Source organism: Schistocerca nitens, chromosome 4, assembly GCF_023898315.1.
Source record: "Schistocerca nitens isolate TAMUIC-IGC-003100 chromosome 4, iqSchNite1.1, whole genome shotgun sequence".
NCBI lineage: Eukaryota > Metazoa > Arthropoda > Insecta > Orthoptera > Acrididae > Schistocerca > Schistocerca nitens.
In genome coordinates this window covers 802,220,943-802,240,426 of record NC_064617.1, presented here as the reverse complement: position 1 = coordinate 802,240,426, position 19,484 = coordinate 802,220,943, and positions in this window count along the sequence as shown.

Genomic DNA, 19,484 nt, shown 5'->3' with positions numbered 1-19,484 from the left:
TCATCCTTTTCAATGAGCCATGACACCTGGAAATTGATTGGCTTGCCATTTCAGTTGCTTGGATATTTATTTCTCTTGATCAATAGATATTTGGTCGACAAATGATCGACAGTTTCGCTTAAGGTTCCCTGATGTCAGATACTTAGCTCTTAATACTTTCGATTTCCAGAGGCAAGTTTATGTGCCTCAGAAAATTCATTTCATATGGTAATGCAGTTTGACTATTAGCAAGATTCTTTTTCGTTGGCGTTTCTTTCACTAGAAATGGAAAGTTTTTTATCTTCCGTAACAACAAAGTAATCGGATCGCATGCTTACTACCTTGTCGAGGACTGCTCTACCTCTTCCACCACCTCCTGAATGTTCAGTTCCTCTCGTTTGGCCACTTTGAGTTGATATCTCGTCTTTACCATAATAGCGTTAATCTACTTCTGTAACTGATGAGTCCACTCTAAGCCACTAGTAATAATTACTAACAACCTGTATGATACCCTTTAGCACATTCACTTTCAATTATATCCGTTTGTATTACATTTACCAGAGACCAATGTAGCTGGTAACATTATGTGATTGCCTTATCATTTTAAATCATTCACTAATCGAGCAGTCGCTCGGCAACAGCTACAGTTAGCAAATAATGTTGCGAGAATGTAAAAGGTGAACGACCTGTGACGTAACTTGTTTATTGTCGAAGCGCCGTCAGAGATGCAGTGAGTTATTGACTTTGAGAACCGCGGCGCGAAAAACGGACAGAAGAAGAACACTTTTACACATTTTTTTTTTTTTTTTTTTTGATGTAGAGCTATTCGCGATGAACGGTTACTCACTCTTCTCTTGTCTCTTGTAACTTGTGTCGGACGCGCATGTCTTGCCGCCGTATTATTATCGTTAAAAATAATATTGTTTTAGTGTACAGAAAATGTGTAATACTAAAAGTGCCTAGCAGTAGATTTATTGTGCGACGTGTATGTGAAAACGTCAAAGGAATTGTTTTCATTACGAGAAGTGCCAGTCAAAACGGCATCCATGTTAAATCCTTCATTGCAGTGTAAGTTCGTCTATTAATTGCCATAAATTCAGAGTTAAATGGAACTGGTGTATGGACTATTTATTTAATATAGAATGTATGTCTCACTCCTTCATGAAGTTATTTAATTTTCTTTATGTTTCTGCCAAATAGAGAGTTCACAGTCACGAATTCTTTCGTCGAAATCGGACGGAAGTTGTATGCGGCGAAATATTTTCTCCGCGCCATACTCTACTGGTAAATGCATGATAAACTACGGTCCCTTAGGAAATTCATGTTGAGCTATCCAAAAATAATTATATTTTGAATAGGCATTTACTCTCCTCTGCAATGCAACTTCCGACTGATCAGACGATCAAACAAGAAACAGCCGCACACGGCTGGCGTTCGCAAATATGTTTCCACCGCTGATTATAGCTATATGTTACAGCACAAAAGTAAACATATTGTTATAATTAGCGACTACGAACGGGGACATTTATAACTGTATGTTTATGTATACACATTACGCAAACATATCGTTATAATTGGCGCCCGAACAGGGACGCGAATTAAAAAACAAAACAAACAAAAAACTGAAAGGAATAAAAATTTATATAAGATACGCATTGTGGGAATATTCATAAAGAATTGTAGCTAATCTTGTGCTTTTTATTTGTTACATGGCATCAAACACCATCCAATAAAATTTCCATTGAGCGAAAGAAACGAGATATTCAGAGTACATTACGGAAGAGAGATTATTTTTTTGGAACCGAATTTGTGCGAAAATCTAGTTGCAACGCCCAAGGCAGTTATCAGTAACGTAAGTGAAAATTTCGTTAGCCGTAGCCAAGCTTCCTTAATTTCAGCCGACATTAATCAATTTGTGACGATCTTTAGTAGTTACAGTAAAATTTGCTTTGAATTCAGTAGATTGCAATTAGTAGATTGGTAATTTCTTTAAGTATTGTTTAAGTTACATTGTTGTGCATTGCATATCATTTGTTTTTAAATGTCTGCTGCCTGTTCACGGAGCTGAGCAGCCTTAGTTTTCATTTGTTTTGAACAGTGTGCAGCCATACTTTCTTTACGGTCCAGAATAGTCTCTTGTTCTCGTGACGTGCATCTCCCGACATTCCGATCTTGTGACGTAGCAGTGACAACTGACTCGCAACCGATAAATTACATCTCTGTCGACAGCTGACGGCCGTAGCTCAAACGAACTTCATTGACTTACTGTTTGTAAATAAGTGAGCTATGGCAGACGAAACAATTGTAGAAAGTGAAGTGGGAAATCTTACGGACTTTAGTGCCTCACACCATAATGTTACTGGTACTGAACTAGACAATGCCAGCATAGTTTCTGCCACTAGTAGTCGTAGCCATATACCGGTTACAAGGGAGGCAGGTGAAAGCAATTCAGGGGTAGTGACAGACGATGTATTTAAACAGCTACTGAGTCAAATAAGTCAAATGATGCAGGACGGAAATCGCCAAATGGTGAATTCCATTAAAAATGATATGAAAGACGAAAATAGACAAATGTTAGCCTCGCTTGAAGATAAACTGTCTACAGTAAGCGAAGAAATAAAAACTGTTAGAGAAAACGTAGCCAAAGAAGTAGCAAAGCAAGTTAAGGATGCTGTTTCTCAAATGCGAAGTGGAATAATTTTCGAACTGAATGACACTTTAGCTACCATGCAAAGCGAGGCAGCTGACAACCGAAACGCAACCAAGAATCTTGACTCCACGGTAATCACGGTTAATCACAGATTAGACAGAGTAACTACGCAGGTAGAAAAACTAACCGAGGGAATGTCAAACTTGACTCTGGAAACGGAAACGAAAGTAAAGGAAAGGCTAGATAGTCATGAGAGAGAATTTAGAGAAAAGTATGAGAACTGGATTGCTGGAAAGGACAAATTTGTCGAAGATAAAATTAACAAAGACCTAGTAGAGACTGTGAAAGCAACCACTCTTGGTATCTTGTCAGCTCCTGGAAGCTCCGGAGATACCGTAATGTCTGAACTCGGTAGCATTAGGCGTACCCTTCAGCAAGAATTACCAAATTGGAAGCAAGAGGTAACGGAACAGCTAAATAACCTGAAGGCACAAGTGAGTAGTATTTCCCGAATACAGAGACCGAATTATCCTAACTCTTTAGCCTCAGAGGAAGAATATGAATTATTTCAGCAATTCCGAATACCTGTTGCATCTAATGAACACACTTCACCACCACATATTCCAGTTAGTCACCGAAACCAAGAATCTGACTCAGTAGTAAAAATGATGAAGGAAGAAAGCATGATAAAGCATCGAGTTTTTCAAACCTTTAACCCGGAAAAACGAAATATCCACCCAATTGTTTTTCTTCGTGGGTTCTCTGGCATTTTTCCAAATTCGTGGACTGATAGACAGCGTATCCAATTTGTTACCGGATATATAGGTGGCGAATCGGCAATATGGGGAACCGAAATGGTTGATAAGTGTCGAACATATGAGGAGTTTGAGCACTGTTTCCTCAGCAAATTTTGAAGCGAAGGTGTTCAGAAGCGCCTTCGTAAAGAAGGCTATAATGCAGAACAATTTGACCCCAGGAATAGTAGCCTGAGAAAGTACTTCGAAAAATATCTTGGCAAAATCAGGTATTGGGATAACCCTATCAATAGTAAAGATGTAATTATGATTCTCAAGTCTAAATTACCCATTTCGATTCGTGAAAAGCTGATAGCCATACCAGATGATGATCCAGATACCTTTCTGTCGATATTAGATTCCCTAGACCTGATCTATGAGGACATAAGAGCTAACAAACCGCGGAATACTCTGCACAATGCTTGGCCACAACATTACGAGAGTAAAGGCTACTATGAAAAGCCAGGGAACGGTTACAAAAATAGTAACGATTGGCAAAACGGAAATAAAGGCAATGGGTATCCGCACAAAAGGAATAGACATAATCAACACAACCGATTCAATCCCGTGTATAATACGACTGGTAACCAGTACGGCAATCAATCGTACAAGCAGAAGTTTGGAAACGGTTTCAGTCAAAAAGGTTGGCAACAGCAGAGCGGATCGCAATGGAATGCACCGTACTCGCGCAGCCAACACTCAAATTACGGGCAGCAACAAACAGCTGATAACGCCCACTCATACCAACACTACTCCGCGCCTAGTAAAAATCAAGCGCAGGGAATGCACAGAAACACACAGTTTAACGGCAAACCACAGTGTGAAGGTGGATTTCACAGTAACAATTCCGGAAATCATAATAGTAATAAAAGTCATCAGACCCCGCAAAGGTATTACAATCCCCCTGTATTTTTCGCAAACGCGGAAGACAGTAACACGTATTGGACACCAGAACAAACGCAGCAACATTTTGACACGAGGTTTGTGCATAACAGTAATTTTGTTCCTCAGTGTTTTGACAATTTCAGATTGGTCGAACTTTCTAATGATGAAGGCCAATCAAAACCACACAAGCAGGAAAACTAAGTTCAGCATCTGAAAGCTCCCTAAGAGATGCTGTGAGACAGAATGGGGGCGACCACTTCGACGGAGAGACTAACCATGACGTACTTGTACTGAGATACAATGACGGGATTGACATGAGACAAGAATTATTACAAGAGAAAGAGACGACTGACGGTGATGAACCGATAGATGACCAAGTGCAAGCTATGACAAAACTTCCTATAGCCGGAATTTTGACGACTGTAATCCTAGATACAGGTGCAAATATTAATGCTATGTCCTTATGTTTCTATAAGCAAATTAGTACATTAATTAAAATTCCAACATTACCCGTCCGAGGATGTTCAAGGTCAATTCAATTCCTAAGTGTAACAACACAAGCGCTAGTTTAGACGCCAGAATAAGACAAGCTCTAACAACGTTGACCACCCAAGCCAATTTACGCAAGAAGGCGTAAGACAAACATATTAATAAGGTGTTAACTTATAAAGTAGGCGAAAAGGTCTTGCTAAAAACACACTTTAAACCATCGTTGCTCTTACACAAAAATCGAAAATGGTAAAGTCTTTTTGAGGGACCTTACGAGATCCTTCGTATACCGCATACAGGTTGTTATCTGATTTCTGATCCCGCAAATGGAAAAATAAAAGGGTTATACCATCACTCTGATCTTAAAAAATATCATGCTATGCTTACTTAGAATAAATTACACGACAGTGAGTCTATCTTGCTATACAGCAGAGAATTTAAAATATGTTATCTTGAGCCATAATTTAAGTACAGACAAGCTGATAAATAATAAAAAAAAATTCTTGTTTAACAAAGAAAGTGATCAACTCCATGAACTCTAGTTTTAAGATTTAGTTTTAAGGAGATAATATTTAAGAGAGAAAAATGAAATATAACGCGATGGATGTGCCTAACAAGCCGGTTTCTGCGATATGAAATTCTAAAGAAGTGAAAATAAAACATAGTATGTAAGAAATTTTTTTTTTAAGTTCAAGGAGCAAAGATCGAGAAATGAAATTTATTTTCGTCAAGGACAAGGGTCTCTTGACAATTATTGGTTCCTGAACACACTAAAAAGGAAAACAAGTAACTAGTTTATAAGTCAGCTGTGTCTAGATTAAGTTCTAATGTACACAGAAATCTGGAACAGGTTCATCTCTGCATTAAAATAACGTAATGTTTACGAAGCATGTGAGTTACTTGTAAGTACCAACATGGCCACGAAAGCGCTATCCTTCAGCTAGATAAACAAAGTAGCATTAATTGTAATTGCAATTCGCAGGTCAGATGCATTAAAAGCCATAAGTGAAATAAATACCAAGTATAAGAGCGTAAGTGGCAAGGACAAAGCAATAATGACTTAAGGTCATATATAGAGGTCAATGCAGTGTAGCGCAAGCAGGCGTCAAGGCGAGAATAAAATGACAATGAAACAGCCGGCAAAACAACGCAACTAGTTCTTAATTGGAGCGCGTACGCAGACGTACGGCGCAAAGGAAAATTAATTTCTAAGTCATAAGGAACAAGGAGTTGTTTGCTTGATTTCTTCTTCTATGTACTATTATATATATGTCTTTCCTCTGAATTTGTGTAAATATCCTAACCCGCCTAAACCCGTCCCGTAGACTTGACGTCACAGATTGAGAAATGCGGTTGACGTGGAAGGCTGGCTTGGCATACGATTTTCAAAAGGAAACGCGTGAACGAAATCGGGAAAAGCTAGTTTTGAAATGTCTTTATTTTTCCTTTTAAAGTCAATCCGAGACGCCAACCGAGATCGCGATAAGGAATTTGAATATTTTCTTGAATGGTGTTCTGTTCTCATGTGAGAGGGCGATCAAATGTGGCTGATTGATCCTCACATCTAGTAAAGAGGAAATTTTTTTTGAAATGACAGTGATAACTTTAATGAATCTAATAAATAAAAAGAACGATTCAAATGAATTAAAATAATAATAATAATAATTGCTAACAGATCGGAGAAACTAATTTATTGTGACTGTGAACTAAAAGTATAATTAGTCTTAGAGAAAGATGAAGAACAATGTAAAGCGAGATGTTAAGGTAGTTACCAACAAAGCAACAGAAATTGAAATGGACATGATAATCAAAGCTCTCAATTAGCAAGCTTCAAAGTGAGACAAACTATTTGATTATAAACTGTAAAAAAATTTGTGAACATAGTAGTGTATAAGTAAAGGCTTAAAATGCTGTGGAAGTCTGCCACAGACACGAAGCACTGCATCGTTGTTATAAGTAAGTGATAATTTCATTCACGATGAAGATAAAAAGGGTTAAACGTGCAGATAGGCCGACGGACAGTGATAGTCCGGTTGTGTAACCGAAGGCGGTGATGTGATTACAAGCAGTGCATCGGAAACCAAGTGTGTTAGCTGCTTTGCAAAGTGCGAGCGCTAGCCTATCTTAAAATCTTCAAAATCGGCTGGAAAATGTGGAGACAGGGATGGTTTCAATGGAGTCTCTGTCCCTGGTAATCCTCGTCCCTCCGCACCAGCTCAGCAAACCACAACACCATCGACGCAACGTGTTCGCTTAACCGTGCGCGGAAAAGCTGAAGTACCGCGTGGAGGCTAGTGAGAGCCTCGAGTTGCGATTCAGCTCTAACAATCAGCCTGTGTCAACGTCCATCGACGCAACAAACGCGTTAAATTTAAAGTGATGTACTATCACAGCATTCCCGCTGCAGTTCGACGAAACGGACTTTCCATGAAAGCCGCTCCCAAAATAAAAGACTCTTACATGAGTTCACAACATATCACATACTATGCTAATGTTATATCCCGTGAATGAAATGCGAACAGCCAAACCACACGCGAATAGTGACAAAGTCAAATTCCTATGAATCCCAAGTCCTAAAAGCTTAGATTTTTGGCTAATGGGTATTTATATTTTTTTGTTACATGTAACGTGAGTACGTAACGTGCGAGTGAGACTCGCCCGCCAGAGCTGATGAAAAGTTTTCTACTCGGAGACCGCAAAGTAGCGATCCAACTTCTCAAGGGATAAGCTTCACCTGGAGAAGAATCAAATTTTAACTTACCTGTTAAATACACAAATAATGAAAGCGTAAAAATCATGACAACTAGTGAGCAATGGAAAATGGACACGTATGAGAAATTCCATGTGTGAGAATTATATGTGTATAAAAATGGACATGTGTGAGAAATTCCATGTGTGAGAATTATTTGTGTATAAAAAGATGAATCTTATGTGTTTTCTTTCAGGAGCAAAGAGCCTATGAGCTCTGGACAAGAACTTGAGGCCACAAAGATGGTAGGTATGAACTCTGTAAAAAAAGGACTGTAATGAGTATAATGTATAATGTCCATTGTAAACTTCGTAGATTTACTGCCTTAGTTTTTAAATTTTTTGTGTATCTTTACCTTAAGAACTGTCTTTGTCTATGAATGAGAGATCACCATATTTGTGTAATCCTAATAATCAAATGACAGGAATACTGGGTTTGATCAATGTAACTCTGTAAAGTACTCAATCCCATAATGTTAACGGCGACATGTGAATCTTGGTAATCTCGTTGATTTCCAAGATTCCCATGGAAGCCAATGTAACATTATGTGATTGCCTTATCATTTTAAATCATTCACTAATCGAGCAGTCGCTCGGCAACAGCTACAGTTAGCAAATAATGTTGCGAGAATGTAAAAGGTGAACGACCTGTGACGTAACTTGTTTATTGTCGAAGCGCCGTCAGAGATGCAGTGAGTTATTGACTTTGAGAACCGCGGCGCGAAAAACGGACAGAAGAAGAACACTTTTACACATTTTTTTTTTTTTTTTTTTTTTTTTTTTGATGTAGAGCTATTCGCGATGAACGGTTACTCACTCTTCTCTTGTCTCTTGTAACTTGTGTCGGACGCGCATGTCTTGCCGCCGTATTATTATCGTTAAAAATAATATTGTTTTAGTGTAAAGAAAATGTGTAATACTAAAAGTGCCTAGCAGTAGATATATTGTGCGACGTGTATGTGAAAACGTCAAAGGAATTGTTTTCATTACGAGAAGTGCCAGTCAAAACGGCATCCATGTTAAATCCTTCATTGCAGTGTAAGTTCGTCTATTAATTGCCATAAATTCAGAGTTAAATGGAACTGGTGTATGGACTATTTATTTAATATAGAATGTATGTCTCACTCCTTCATGAAGTTATTTAATTTTCTTTATGTTTCTGCCAAATAGAGAGTTCACAGTCACGAATTCTTTCGTCGAAATCGGACGGAAGTTGTATGCGGCGAAATATTTTCTCCGCGCCATATTCTACTGGTAAATGCATGATAAACTACGGTCCCTTAGGAAATTCATGTTGAGCTATCCAAAAATAATTATATTTTGAATAGGCATTTACTCTCCTCTGCAATGCAACTTCCGACTGATCAGACGATCAAACAAGAAACAGCCGCACACGGCTGGCGTTCGCAAATATGTTTCCACCGCTGATTATAGCTATATGTTACAGCACAAAAGTAAACATATTGTTATAATTAGCGACTACGAACGGGGACATTTATAACTGTATGTTTATGTATACACATTACGTAAACATATCGTTATAAGCTACATTGCCAATCATATTGGTATCAGTAAGTAGAAAAGGAAACAGATTTATGTGGCTTGCCTTTCGTGAATTCAGCGAGCTGCCCTTCGAATTATGCAAGTCCAGGGCTCTGTTTCTGGATTACAACTCAGTAGTTCATCGATTATCCATCAATATTTTAAACATAGCTGCACAACAGCAAAGGTTTCACGTAATAAAATTATAAACAGCCGACCAGTTGCAATGGATAAAGAAATTCTTGACCTAGGTTTAGACAAATATTGTGAGCTCTGCAAGATCCATGAGCTATTTTATAACGTGACAAACCCTAATTCTAGGGCTATATTTTATTTTTGACACATGGATCTATGCCGACAATTGTTAAAACTGCGATGGTACATTAGTCCTTACTAATGTAAAATTTGTAAGTACCAGTCGTCATTATCATACTTCTGTAATGCAAGAGTTCCCTAATTTGTCTTACAATTTATTCTTGGCTTATAAGTTTCATTCTTTTCTAATGTAAGCTATGATGTTTATTGCCCTTAGGTTACCTTCTGAAGAAGACAAATTTATATTCGTCGAAACCTAGGTAAAGAATTTCTTTAACCATTGCAATTCTCCATCAGTTACTGGGCATGAAACAATAAATTTACATGAATTAGTTACTATTCTAAACCAATAAAACGTAAAGAATATTTTTACAATAATATGTGGCAATAAAAGTGTACTATTTTATTTTGGCGTCCGCTCACACGCCGCCACTTTTACATCATCCCTTTCCTCTCCTGTAATAGTTAAGTGTTGACTCAGTTTCTGTATTGTATTTAAATAGTAATGTCTTTCGCAAACTTTATATATATGTTTCAGCATTCTTAAGAACGTAGTACTAATTTTATTAAGACCAAGCGAAAAATGGTTTGGAATGGGCAGGAGCGGCTACACAGTCAGCATACACGCTAGGATATTGAGGCGGGGTAATCTGTTGCTGTAGATGAAGTAACATTTGCGACCGTGTGCAGGCTTGTCGCAGCCGGCTCAGTCTTTTTCCACTTCCATGCTGTGTATTCTTGAAACTGTTACAGGTTTAGTTGAATTGTGAAGAGATAAGTATTGGAGTCAGCCTCACCCTAAATTTCCAAATGAGTCTTCAATTTATTCAGTTGTATTCATAATATTTCACAATAATATTAATGGTGTCGTTTATTCCATATATTTTCACATCCTAGCCGTTCAAATGTAAGTTAACAAAGAGACTGAGAAAATAACTGCTTCCTTTTCACTATGCCGTGAACACAAGAACGTAGCAAGGCACAAAGTTAACGTCGAATCATCATTATTGTTGGCCAGTAGTTTGACACTAAAGAAGTTTGTCGATAAACATTGTTGAATGATACTTTTGCAAACTCACAGAAAAGCTGAATTTACAGTGCTACCGAAGAAGGCTGAGGATTAGATGGGTAGATCATATAACCAACGAGAAGGTACTGAACAGAACTGGAGAGGATAGAAATTTGTGGCACAACTTGAGTAAAAGGAGGAATAGGTTGACAAGACATATTCTGGGATAGCAAGGAATCACCAGTTTAGTGTTGGAAGGAACTATATGGCTAAAAACTGCAGAGGGAGACTAACAGATGAATACAGTCGGTAGGGTCAAAAGGATGTAGTTTGAAGATCTATTCTCTTATTAAGAGGCTTTTACAGGACAGAGTACAGTAGAGAGCTGCATCATGCCATTCTTTGGACTGAAGATCACAGTAACAACCATATTTATTTATTTTGAAAATAAAACCGCTTCAGCTCTAAGTACTTTATTTGTGGGCACGACGAATTTTACAACATTTTAGCTGCATCATCAGGCGCAGTCTGTACAAAGAAATAGACAAAAACTCATGTAAGGCAAGAAACAGAACTAAAATCAAGAGGTATACAGAATGAACACACTAATAAAATCAAGTCATGTTCCTACATGAAAAAAGAGTGGGATGATCCAGCGTGAAATAGTCAACAATTTTTACTGAGTAGCGGACGTCAATCGTAAAGTAGCATAAAACAACATAGAACTCTTCCACTATAAGTTCCCGTGATACCTGGAAAGGACAAAAGCTAAAATAAGAACTTGCTAATAACAAACTATCTGGTATGTAAAAAACTAATAAATTCCACTCATTATGCTACCGGTATTTGCCGAGCTAACAGATCCCCATATACTGTAAAAGTGACCAAAAAGCGACCTATATGATCACCTATGGGATTATGTGAAATTAAGCAGTACTGGTCCCTCATTTAACTTAAAGGGATTGAGAAAAATACTGGTAAAAACTCCAGCTATTCAATCTTAATTGTGGTTTATTCCCCAAAGAATCCAAACTATTTTAAGGCTTAACACGAAACTGACATGAAGTGAGACAAGGTTGAATATCATGTCGTACATAAACAGCTAGTATCTTCGTCCTTCCTAATCGGCCTACTGGACTGCGATACAACCATCCGTCATCGCATGTGCCTAATGAAATTTTACAGTGAGTAAGGTTATCCTTACCGAAGGAAAATAATACCGGTTAGATGGAGGAAAGTGGAGAACAGACTCTACGGAAGGAAGAATCTGTTCTAAACTTAATCTAAATAATTATCATAATTATGAAAGGGCTGGACTATAGTGCAATCGCTCGGGAACCACACAGGCGGGAAAAGGGTACCACGTAATATTTACTACAACGAAAACACTGATTAGCTAAAAAGGGGATAATTAAACGGTCACCAGCCCGAGAGGACAATGAACCTCCAGAATCTTAAGAAAGGTAATGGCAAAGGAATATAAGCAGATTATCACTGGCGTGGCAGCTGAAGGTTGCCACGCTTTTCCACAGCACAACAGTTCATGAGAAAATAAATGAGTCAGAAAGCACTGACTCTGCACTTACTTATTCTGAAATCCTAAATTTTGAAAGTAAAGTAAAACACAGTTACTGATTAAATAAATGACTGGCTTAACATAAACTCTATTGAGTAAAAAATGGCTTTCAGTAACCTCAGTGTAACGTAATGCAAAATTTAGGTTGGTTGGGTTGTTTGCGGGAAGAGACCAAACTGCGAGGTCATCGGTCTCATCTGATTAAGGAAGGACGGGGAAGGAAATCGGCTGTGCCCTTTCAAAGGAACCATCCCGGCATTTGCCTGCAGCGATTTAGGGAAATCACGGAAAAACTAAATCAGGATGGCCGGACGTAGTATTGAACCGTCGTCCTCCCAAATGCGAGTCCAGTGTGCTAACCACAGCGCCACCTCGCTCGGTTGCAAACTTTTGAAAAAGCCTAGCAATTTACGTGTGATTATTGAAAGACTGAAGTGAATTTAAGCAAATGAGCAACTTATTTTACTTTTAACACAACAACAAAATAAGATACATACCAAGCCAGCAGAAGTCACTCGTTAAGCTAAATACAGACTAAGTGAAATGTGCACTCTTAATTTGTGCTGTTTCTTTAGTTATTAGTTTTGCCAGTGAAATTGTACGTTACTTTAAATTGTAAGTAGGCTGTTTAGGTTTTTTTATTGGTAACGCCACCTCTGTATGAAAATCACTGGCTGTGCTGTGTGCAGTCTGTGGTTGCTTTGCATTGTTGTAATACTCACCATTGTAGTGTTAGGCAGCTGGCTGTGAACAGCGCATGGCGTTGCGCAGTTGGAGGTGAGCTGCCAGCAGTGGTGGATGTGGGGAGAGAGATGGCGGAGTTTTGAAATTTTTAAAATTGGATGTCATGAACTGCTATGTATATTATGAGTTTTCAACATTATTAAGGTAAATACATTGTTTGTTCTCTATTAAAATCTTTCATTTGCTAACTATGCCTATCAGTAGTTAGTGCCTTCAGTAGTTTGAATCTTTTATTTAGCTGGCAGTAGTGGCGCTCGCTGTATTGCAGTAGCTTGAGTAGCGAAGATTTTTTGTGAGGTAAGTGATTTGTGAAATGTATAGGTTAATATTAGACAGGGCCATTCTTTTGTAGGGATTATTGAAAGTCAGATTGCGTTGCGCTAAAAAAATATTGTGTGTCAGTTAAAGCACAGTCGAGTATAATTGTTCAAAGGGGACGTTTCAAAATGAATGAAGTTAATATTCAAAATAGCAAATTAGTTAAGCCTCTGTTATGCAGTACAAGAATGAACAGTTACTGAGGCAGAAAATTTGGGCTGAAACTGATCATTAGCAAACACACAAAGCTGGCAGTAAATAATTAATCAATTTTCATATTCTTACGACACTCGGTGATTGCATGGAAAGGAAAGGGACCTTGCCTGGTAATAATGTCTGAGGACAATGACAACGCAGGTGCTCTACAAGTTTTAACTATTGCAGGTTATTATTCAAGTTAGTCGTACTCTGTGAAAGAAATGTCACTGGTTAATGTCTACGTAAGTTACTAATTTTTCACTTCACAGTCTTACTATGTTGTAGCTGTGCGGACGACGAAGAATTAACCAACGACAATGGTGAGCTGCTGCTGTTGCTGCTGGATAAGAACCCCGAATCGTCTCCAGAGCCAGGATGATTATGGGACAGGAAGTAGTTTGATTTGCAGCTTCCTCCGGCCGTCCACTCGTACCGTGCTCTCAATAGTCGCGGGTTAACGAATTACGCGAGCCTACACCGGCGACATCATAGCTGCACGCCGCTACGACGGGAGCGGCCAACAAACACTTCCGCACCCTCTCATCACTGAAGCTGCTCTGCTTCCTCTCTGCTCGAAACGCGACAGAGGCTCTCCATACGCATAGGTAAACAACGGCAGAGCCACTGCCATTTCGTCGTTGATATCGATACATCTAAACGAAGTTCCCTCGGCTATTACACAGCAATTTACAATATTTTCGTCGTATTTACAATAAATTATATTAAGTCAGAAACAAATACGCTATTACACCGATTACGTATTAAATATATTTTCTATAATAAAGCTTACAGATTCAAAATCAGAACTACAGTACAAGTTGCCAACGGATATTAAACGGCGAAACATTTTGAATGTTGCAGAAGGTATTTTATCTGCATTTTCGGTGTTACAAGCTCAATCGGCAGAAAGTAACGCATTGCATATTGAGATGGCAAGAGGCTCCAGATACCACCGCAAGTACTCGGTGTGTAATAACAGGCGGCGTGTCAAGACGGAACTGCTGAAGCGCCATGTAGCGAAATGGAGAAGGTTCATGTGGATGTGCATGCGCATCTGCAGTTAACTAGACATGTAGAGCCATGATCGGGCTGATGGGAAAGTTGAGTGATCCCTTACAATGTATTAAAACAGACGTAAATTCTTAAAAATTATTATTAGTAACAGTGTTGTCCATATAAAAAAAGCACGTTAATGTTTGTAAAATGGTCGAAGATGGTTAAGTGCAACGTATTGTTATCTGGATTTGCAATGCGTTGCTTTTTGCCGAGTGAGCTGTTTAGGTATGACACGATATTCCGTCTTGGTCACTTCATGTCAGTTTTGTGCTAACCCTTAAAATAATTTATACGGGATTCTTTGGGGAATGAACCACAATTTAAGATTGAATGACTGGGGTTTTAACCAGTACTTTCCAGTCCTTTTTAGGTAAATGAGGGCCAGTGCTGCTTAATTTTACATAGTCCCATAGATGTGCTTTTTGAGACTTTCCCGAAGTAGTAATTGCTTCACTGATTGACGGGCTTCCCGTCGCATAATGTTGCGGAAGCTGCACAATATTTCAACGAGACAGCTGCTCATCATCTTCAGGTGCTTATAGACGTGTTGCTGCAATGGCTCACCAATACAGGGTGTTACAAAAAGCTACGGCCAAACTTTCAGGAAACATCCCTCACACACAAATAAAGAAAAGATGTTATTTGTCCGGAAACGCTTAATTTCCATGTTAGAGCTCATTTCAGTTTCGTCAGTATGTACTGTATCCAGTCTCCGGCCATCCTGATTTAGGGTTTCCGTGATTTCCCTAAATCGCTTCAGGCAAATGCCGGGATGGTTCCTTTGAAAGGGCACGGCCGATTTCCTTCCCCATCCTTCCCTCACCCGAGCTTGCGCTCCGTCTCTAATGACCTCGTTGTCGACTGGACGTTAAACATTAATCTCCTCCTCCTCCCAATATGTACTGTACTTCCCCGATTCACCGCCAGTTGGCCCAATTGAAGGAAGGTAATATTGACTTCGGTGCTTGTGTTGACATGCGACTCATTGCTCTACAGTACTGGCATCAAGCACATCAGTACGTAGCATCAACAGGTCAGTGTTCATCACGAACGTGGTTTTGCAGTCAGTGCAATGTTTACAAATGCGGAGTTGGCAGATGCCCATTTGATATATGGATTAGCGCGGGGCAATAGCCGTGGCGCGGTACGTTTGTATCGAGACAGATTACCAGAACGAAGGTGTCCCGACAGGAAGACGTTCGAAGCAATTGATCGGCGTCTTAGGGAGCACGGAACATTCCAGCCTATGACTCGCGACTGGGGAAGACCTAGAACGACAAGGACACCTGCAATGGACGAGGCAATTCTTCGTGCAGTTGACGATAACCCTAATGTCAGCGTCAGAGAAGTTGCTGCTGTACAAGGTAACGTTGATCACGTCACTGTATGGAGAGTGCTACGGGAGAACCAGTTGTTTCCGTACCATGTACAGCGTGTGCAGGCACTATCAGCAGCTGGTTGGCCTCCACGGGTACACATCTGCGAATGGTTCATCCAACAATGTGTCAATCCTCATTTCAGTGCAAATGTTCTCTTTACGGATGAGGCTTCATTCCAACGTGATCAAATTGTAAATTTTCACAATCAACATGTGTGGGCTGACGAGAATCCGCACGCAATTGTGCAATCACGTCATCAACACAGATTTTCTGTGAACGTTTGGGCAGGCATTGTTGGTGATGTCTTGATTGGGCCCCATGTTCTTCCACCTACGCTCAATGGAGCACGTTATCATGATTTCATACGGGATACTCTATCTGTGCTGCTAGAACATGTGCCTTTACAAGTACGACACAACAAGTGGTTCATGCACGATGGAGCTCCTGCACATTTCAGTCGAAGTATTCGTACGCGTCTCAACAACAGATTCGGTGACCGATGGATTGGTAGAGGCGGACCAATTCCATGGCCTCCACGCTCTCCTGACCTCACCCCTCTTGACTTTCATTTATGGGGGCATTTGAAAGCTCTTGTCTGTGCAACCCCGATACCAAATGTAGAGACTCTTCGCGCTCGTATTGTGGACGGCTGTGATACAATATGCCATTCTCCAGGGCTGCATCAGCGCATCAGGGATTCCATGCGACGGATGGTGGATGCATGTATCCTCGCTAACGGAGGACATTTTGAACATTTCCTGTAACAAAGTGTTTGAAGTCACGCTGGTACGTTTGTTGCTGTGTGTTTCCATTCCACGATTAATGTGATTTGAAGAGAAGTAATAAAATGAGCTCTAACATGGAAAGTAAACGTTTTCGGACACGTGTCCACATAACATATTTTCTTTCTTTGTGTGTGGGGAATGTTTCCTGAAAGTTTGGCCGTACCTTTTTGTAACACCCTGTATATTTGCTGACTGGCTAGAAAAGCGCAGGTGCCAAGTGGTGGGACTATAACGTCATCGTAGACGAATCACTGACATCCAGTGCCCCCTGTCGGAGAAAAGGGCCACGGTCTTTGCAATCGCGACGCAGGAAAAGCGAGGTCGCAAGTAGCGGCCCAGTACGCAAGCGGGCAGTGTGTTGGCACCCACTTTAAGTGTGCAGGCTTTGATTCTCCGTCTATGTCGACTAGGATTCAGCTTCCACAACATCATCCGATGCGACCCCCGTGAACCAATGAACCAATCCCATAGATGATGATATATGGTCGGTTTGGGTACCCGTTAGCTCACCAGGTACAGAGAGTACTCTACTGCATTGGCTCCTTACTTAGCTTGCATTTATCGCGAATCTCTTGCCCAACGTAAAGTCCCGAGCGACTGGAAAAAAAGCGCAGGTGACGCCTGTATATAAGAAGGGTAGAAGGACGGATCCTCAAAATTACAGACCAATATCCTTAACATCGGTTTGTTGCAGGATTCTCGAACATATTCTCAGTTCGAATATAATGAATTTTCTTGAGACAGAGAAGTTGCTGTCCATGCATCAGCACGGCTTTAGAAAGCATCGCTCCTGCGAAACGCAACTCGTCCTTTTTTCATATGATATCTTGCGACCCATGGATGAAGGTTATCTGACGGATGCCATATTCCTTGACTCCCGGAAAGCGTTTGACTCGGTGTCCCACTGCAGACTGCTAACTAAGGTACGAGCGTATGGGATTGGTTCCAAAATATGTGAGTGGCTCGAAGACTTCTTAAGTAATAGAAGCCAGTACGTTGTCCTCGATGGTGAGTGTTCATCGAAGGTGAGGGTATCATCTGGAGTGCCCCAGGGAAGTGTGGTAGGTCCGCTGTTGTTTTCTATCTACATAAATGATCTTTTGGATAGGGTGGATAGCAATGTGCGGCTGTTTGCTGATGATGCTGTGGTGTACGGGAAGGTATCGTCGTTGAGTGACTATAGGAGGATACAAGATGACTTGGACAGGATTTGTGATTGCTGTAAAGAAAGGCAGCTAACTCTGAATACAGATAAATGTAAATTAATGCAGATGAATAGGAAAAAGAATCCCGTAATCAGAATGAGATTTTCACTCTGCAGCGGAGTGTGCGCTGATATGAAACTTCCTGGCAGATTAAAACTGTGTGCCCGACCGAGACTCGAACTCGGGACCTTTGCCTTTCACGGGCAAGTGCTCCACCAACTGAGCTACCGAAGCACGACTCACGCCCGGTACTCACAGCTTTACTTCTGCCAGTATCTCGTCTCCTACCTTACAAACTTTACAGAAGCTTCTGTAAAGTTTGGAAGGTAGGAGACGACATACTGGCAGAAGTAAAGCTGTGAGTACCGGGCGTGAGTCGTGCTTCGGTAGCTCAGTTGGTAGAGCACTTGCCCGCGAAAGGCAAAGGTCCCGAGTTCGAGTCTCGGTCGGGCACACAGTTTTAATCTGCCAGGAAGAATCCTGTAATGTTTGACTACTCCATTAGTAGTGTAGCGCTTGACACAGTCAGGTCGATTAAATATTTGGGCGTAACATTGCAGAGCGATATGAAGTGGGACAAGCATGTAATGGCAGTTGTGGGGAAGGCGGATAGTCGTCTTCGGTTCATTGCTAGAATTTTGGGAAGATGTGGTTCATCTGTAAAGGAGACCGCTTATAAAACACTAATACGACCTATTCTTGAGTACTGCTCGAGCGTTTGGGATCCCTATCAGGTCGTATTGAGGGAGGACATGGAAGCTAGATTTGTTACTGGTAGGTTTGATCATCACGCGAGTGTTACGGAAATGCTTCAGGAACTCGGGTGGGAGTTTATGGAGGAAAGGAGGCGTTCTTTCCGTGAATCGCTACTGAGGGAATTTAGAGAACCAGCATTTGAGGCTGACTGCAGTACAATATTACTGCCGCCAACTTATATTTCACGGAAAGACCACAAAGATAAGATAAGAGAGATTAGGGCTTGTAATATTATTGGTATTTCCGTCCTATGAAAGCTTTGAGTATTCTTTGAAAGACATTTGTTTTGTATAATTTACATAACTGTAAAGATGCGCATCTAGCGCGGACGCTAATACATCGATTGCGCAGTCAAAGAAACATTTTAACAGAAGCTGAACTGTCGTTCCGCTTCGATCTAAATAAAAGATGACAGTAGAAAACGTTTGTAGATCTTCAGATTTTTTTAATGTACTTCTGCTTGTGATGTGAAAACGTAAAGGAGGTCGACTTTAAGCTAACAAAGTGAGCGGTCTTGCCAGCGTGCAGACAACATTCTTAATTAATAACATTCAAGTAATTTATGTTCGAGACTGTAACTCAGCAAGCTATTGTTATCAGAGGTGTTGAACAGTGCAAGAATTGTCTTTAACGAAGGAGGAAAAGTGACTGTAATTTGTGACAAAAACGCGAACATAGGAGCTAGTACAGGACAGACTGAAATCTGCTCGCACCATGGAGTTAGATAATTACTTATGTAAGTTATGCTGTCTATAAAGTAGCTCTAATTGCTTGTGAGAATTATTAGAATATATTTAGTGTTTACCAGACTTCTTATTCTGTTTTTTTTCCTTTATACTTTTTTTAATCTCCATGCCATATTATTTTTATGAATGTCAAACAGCTTTTACTACAGCAGAGAATACTGCGGCGTCCTGGTCGTAGATAGAAGGCCGCTCCTTGTCTTCTATACAACTCATAGCTGCCCCATTTATGAATGATTTCATTTGCAAATGCATTTTTTTTTACTGTTCATTGTTAAAGGTCCCTTAGGTAATTATAAAATTCATACTGATT